Source organism: Mus pahari, chromosome 7 (assembly GCF_900095145.1).
Source record: "Mus pahari chromosome 7, PAHARI_EIJ_v1.1, whole genome shotgun sequence".
Taxonomy (NCBI): domain Eukaryota; kingdom Metazoa; phylum Chordata; class Mammalia; order Rodentia; family Muridae; genus Mus; species Mus pahari.
Genome location: NC_034596.1, coordinates 1,446,092 through 1,452,257, shown reverse-complemented (window position 1 = coordinate 1,452,257; position 6,166 = coordinate 1,446,092).

The window sequence follows — 6,166 nt, the reverse complement described above, 5'->3', positions numbered from 1 at the left end:
GGATGGAGGTGAGAGTCTCACAGAATACAGGGATGGAGGTGAGAGTCTCACAGAATACAAGGGATGGAGGTGAGAGTCTCACAGAATACAAGGGATGGAGATGAGAATCTCACAGAATACAAGGGATGGAGGTGAGAATCTCACAGGATACAAGGGGTGGAGGTGAGAGTCTCACAGAATACAAGGGATGGAGGTGAGAATCTCGGGGGCAGAAGATACTACAGAAGAAATGGTTACACTGGTCAAAGAAAATGTTAAAACTAAAAAATTCCCAACAAAAACCATCCAGGAAATCTGGGACACTGTGAAAAGACCAAAGCTAAGAATAATAGGATCAGAGGAAGGAGAGTCCCAGCTCAAAGGCTCAGAAAAAAAAAACTTTCAATAAAATCAGAGAAGAAAATTTTCCTAGCCTAAAGGAGATGCCTATAAAGGTACAAGAAGCTTACAGCACACCACATAGATTGGATCAGAAAAGAAATTCCCCCAGCACACAATAATCAAACACTCAAAATACACAACAAAGAAAACCCACAGATGCCAGCCCAGACTTCCATACCTAGCAAAACTTTCAATCACCATAGATAGAGAAAAATGAGGTAATCCATGAAAAAAATCAAAGTTAAACAGTATCTACAATCTGGCCTAACAGAAGGTACTAGAAGAAAAACTCCAATTAAGAAGGTAAACTATACCCATGAAAACAAAAGAAGTTAATAATCTTACATGAACAAAATCAAAAGAAGGTAAGGACACACACAGATCACCACCATCAAAACAACAAAACAAGAGGGATCAATAAACACCATTAACTGATACCTCTCAACATCAATGGTCTCAATGCCCCAATAAAAAGACACAGACTAACAGAATGGAAGAAGAAAAGAAAAGGATCCATCCTTCTGCTGAATCCAAGAAACACACCTCAACATTATTACTTCAGGGTAAAGGGTTGGAAAAAGATATTCCATGCAAATGGACCTAAGAAGCAAGCTGTTATGTAGCCATTTTAATATATAACAAAATAAACTTCAAACCAAAGCCAATCAAAAAAGATGGGGAAGGACACTACCTACTCATCAAATGGAAAATCCACCAAGATGACAGTTCAGTTCTTCACATCTATGACCCAAATACAAGGGCACCAATGCTACTACACACATCAATGTACACACAATGATAGTGAGAGACTTCAGTACCCCAATCTCCCAAATGAACAGGTAATACCAGACAAAAACTAAACAGAGAAATCCTGGAGCTAACAGATTTTATAAACCAAACTAAAAGACAGAGAAGGAATATCCAAATTAAGAAAGTCAGAAATGAAAAAGAGGACGAGGAAACCCAGAGAATCAGAAGGACATACTTTAAAAATCTGTATTCCAGCCGGGCGGTGGTGGAGCACGCCTTTAATCCCAGCACTTGGGAGGCAGAGGCAGGTGGATTTCTGAGTTCGAGGCCAGCCTGGTATACAAAGTGAGTTCCAGGACAGCCAGGAATGCACAGAGAAATCCTGTCTCGAAAAATGAAAAAAAAAAAATCAAAAACAACAACAACAAAAAACAAAAACAAAAACAAAAAACCCTGTATTCCACACCAAATTGGAAAAACTAAAAGAAATGGATAATTTTCTCAATAGGTACCAACTTACCAAAGTTAAATCAAGATCAGATAAACAATTTAAATAGACATATAGCCCCAGTGAAATAGACATATAACCCCAGTGAAATAGAAATAGCCATTAAAAGACTCCCAACAACAACAACAACAAGCCCCAATGCTAAATGGTTTAGTGAAGAATTCCAACAGACCTTCCAAGAAGAGTTAACACCAACACTCCTCATGTTATTCCACAAAATAGAAACAAAAGGAACATTGCCCAGTTCATTTTATGAGGTCATAGTTACCCTGGTTATCATACCACATAAAGGTTCAACAAAGAAAGAGAATTATAGACCAATTTCTCTTATGAACATAGATCCAAAAATAATAAAATGGTTGCAAACCAAATCTAAGATCACATCAAAAAGATCATCCACCGTGATAAATCAGGCGTCATCCTAGAGATGCAGGGATGGTTCAATATGCGAAAACCAGTAAAAGTAGTACACTGCATGAACAAACTAAAGATAAAAAGCCCACATGATCATCTCATCAGATGCAGAAAAGGCCTTTGACACGATTTAGCATGCTGTGATGATAAAAGTCCTGCAGAGATAGGGTTACAAGGGACATACCTCATCACAGTAAAAGCAATTTACAGCTAGCCTATAGACAGCATCAAATTAAATGGAGAGCTACTCAGAGCAGTTCCACTAAAAGCAGGAACAACGCAAGGCTGTTCACTCAATCCATATCTATTCAACATAGTAGTACTTGCAATTTTAACTAGAGCAATAAGGTAATTGAAGGAGATCATGGAGATACAAACTGGAAAGGAAGAAGTCAAAGTATTGTTATTTGCACATTATATATATATATATATATATATATATATATATATATATATGTGTGTGTGTGTGTGTGTGTGTTATATGTGTTTATATATATATATATATGTGTGTGTGTACACACATACATACATATGACCCTAAATTCCACCAGGGAACTCCTACAGCTGATAAACACTTTCAGCAAAGTAGCTGGATACAAGACTAACTAAAAAGATCATTAACCCTTCTCCTATATATTAATGTCAAATGGAGTGAGAATGAAGTTAAGGAAACAACACTTTTCAAAATAGCCTCAAATAATATAGAATATTTTAGGGTAACTTACACCAAGCAAGTGAAAGACTTATATGATAAAAACTTCAAATATTTGAAGAAAGAAATTGAAGATACCAGAAGATGGAAAGGCCTCCCATGCTCATGGATCAGTAGCATCAACATAGTAAAGATGGCCATCCTGGGGGGGAGGGATGGCTTAGCAGTTACGAGTACTGGATGCTTTTTTCTTTTCTTTTCCCAGAGACAGGGTTTCTCTGTATAGCCCTGGATGTTCTGGAACTCACTCTGTAGACCAGGCTGGCTTTGATCTACAGATCTCAGAAATCTGCCTGCCTCTGCCTCCCAAGTGCTGGGATTAAAGGCGTGGGCCACCACTGCCCAGCCTGGATGCTCTTCCAAAGGTACTAAGTGCAATTTCCAGCAACAATGTAGTGGTTCACAACCATCTACAATAGAATCTGATACCCTCTTCTGGGTCTATTTGAAGACATATCACTGATATACATAAAAATAAATATTTTTTGAAAAGATGGCTATCCTACCAAAGCACTCTACAGATTTAGTGCAATCCACATCAAAATTCCAATACAATTCTTTACAGACCTTGAAAGGATAATTCTCAACTTCATATGGAAAAGCAAAAAGAATCCAGGACAGCTAAAACAATCCTGAACAATAAAAGAACGCACCATTCCCAATGTCAAGTTGTACTACAGAGCTATAGTATTTTAATTAAAAAAAAAAAAAAAAAAACCTCATGGTATTGACATAAGAACAAACACATTGGGCCAGGCAGTGGTTGTGCATGCCTTTAATCCCAGCACTTGGGAGGCAGAGGCAGGCAGATTTCTGAGTTCAAGGCCAGCCTGGTCTACAGAGTAAGTTCCAGGACAGCCAGGGCTATACAGAGAAACCCTGACTTGAAAAACAAAACAAAACAAACAAACAACCCAAACAAAGAACCCCAAACACATTGATTAATGGAATGTAATCAAAGACCCAGACATAAATTCACACACATATTGACACCTGATTTTTTGATGAAGAAGCCAAAATATGCACTAGAAAAAAAGACAGTATCTTTAACAAATGGTGCTGGTCAAACTGGATGTCTGAATGTAGATGAATGCAAATAGATCCATACTTATCGCCCTGCACAAAACTTAAGTCCAGGGGCTGGTGAGATGGCTCAGCAGGTAAGAGCACCCGACTGCTCTTCCGCAGGTCCTGAGTTCAAATCCACATGGTGGCTCACAACCATCCCTAACGAGATCTGGCGCCCCCTTCTGGAGTGTCTGAAGACAGCTACAGTGTACTTACATATAATAAATAAATCTTAAAAAAAAAACAAAAAACTTAAGTCCAAGACTTCAACATAAAACCAGACACATTGAACCTGGTGGAAGAGAAAGTGGGGAATAGCCTTGGATACATCGGCACAGGGGACAGCTTTCTGAACAGAAAGAACGCCAATAATGCTGGCACTGAGATCAACAATTAATACCTGGGACCTCATGGAACTAAGCAACTCTGTAAGACAAAGGACTTATCAATCAGACAACGAGGTAGTCTTCAGAATGGGAAAAGATTTTTACCAACTACACATCCTAGCGGACTGATAGCCAAAATATATAAAGAACTCAAGAAACAAGATATCAAAAACCCAAATAATCCAATTTTAAAATGAGGTACAGATCTAAACAGAGAATTCTCAACAGAGAAAACTCAAATGCCTAAGAAACATTTAGTGTTCAACATTATTAGCCATCAGGAAAATGCAAATCAAAACTACTTTGAGAATCCATTAGAATGGCCAGCATGAGTGACAGCTCATGCTGGCCAGGATGGAGAGCAAGGGGAACACTCTTTAATTGCTGGTGGGAGTGCAAACTTTTACAGCCACTATGAAAAGCAATATGGAGGTTCCTCAGAAAGTTGGGAATTCATCTACCTTAGGATCCATTTATATTTCTCTTTGTCATATACCCAAAGGACACTCGATCCTACCACAAGGACACGCGCTCAACCATCTTCACTGTGGCTATATTCATAATATCCAGAAACTAGAAACAATCTAGATATCTCTCAACAGAAAAATGGATAAAGAAAATGTGGTGGTACATTTACACAATGGATTATAACTCAGTAGTTAAAAATAAATGACATGGGGCTGGTGAGATGGCTCAGTGGGTAAGAGCAGCCGACTGCTCTTCCAAAGGTCCAGAGTTCAAATCCCAGCAACCACATGGTGGCTCATAACCATCCCTAAAAAGATCTGATGCCCTCTTCTGGAGTGTCTGAAGACAGCTACAGTGTACTTACATATAATAAATAAATAAATCTTTAAAAAAAAATGACACTATGAATCTTGCAGGCATCTGATTGTATGGAACTAGAAAGAAACCTCCTGAGTGAGGTATCCAGACCCAGAAAGATAAATATGTCATGTAAATATTAACCCTTAAGTAAAAGATAACCAAGCTGTTATCTTGATCTACAGACAAACAATTTGTAGACCCAGAGAGGTTAGGTAAAGTGGACAGATTATACCTGGGTCTCCCTGAGAGGGAGAAATAGAATAGATTTTATGGGCAGACTGGGAGTGGGTATGGACTGGAGTGGGGAGGGACACAGGGATCAAGATGAAGGGAAATGAGTGCAGGCAAAGAAGGTTGGAATTGGTAGGCTGGTGGGATGGGGTGGGGTGGAAACTTAGTGTGTGAATCCCAATGAAGACTCCTAGTAATGAGGATATGAATTCTCAACTGGCTGTCTCTTGTTGCCAAGAAAGGCTTACACTGGAAGGACTGATTTGCATTCAGCTGAGTCATTGGCAAAGGGGGTTCTATGAAAATTCCCAAACAAACCAGGCTTTTGCTAAGACAAAGGGTTGCTCTCTACAAACTGATAGTGGGGCCCCATTGAACGCCTTAAGCACAGAGAAGCCAAGCTGGGACCTCCATGGAGCCATCACCTTAATGAAGAGTCTTTGGTATACTTCAGGAGTATTGCAGAAAGTACTGTGCAGGCTACAGTAAGAAACGTGTAGATACCAATGGAACTGCAAAACCTTTACCTACAATCTGTCCTTCCTGCAAACCATGCTGGGGCAATGGTAGCATAGATGTTGTGTGAGTAGCCAACCAATGTCTGATTTGACCTAAGTCCCCTCCACAAGAGGGAATCCACATCTAATACTGCTTGGGTAACCAAGAACCAGAGACTTACCAAGCATGGTGGCTCAAGCCTTTAGTTTTCACATTCAGGAGGCAGAGGCAGGAGGATCTCTGAGAGTTTGAGGCCAGTCTGTCAACAAAGCAAGTTCCAGGACAGCCAGGGCTGTTAAACAGAGAAATAGTGTTTCAAAAAAAATTTACCCTACTCCTAATTTTATATATATATATATATATATATATATATATATATATATATATATA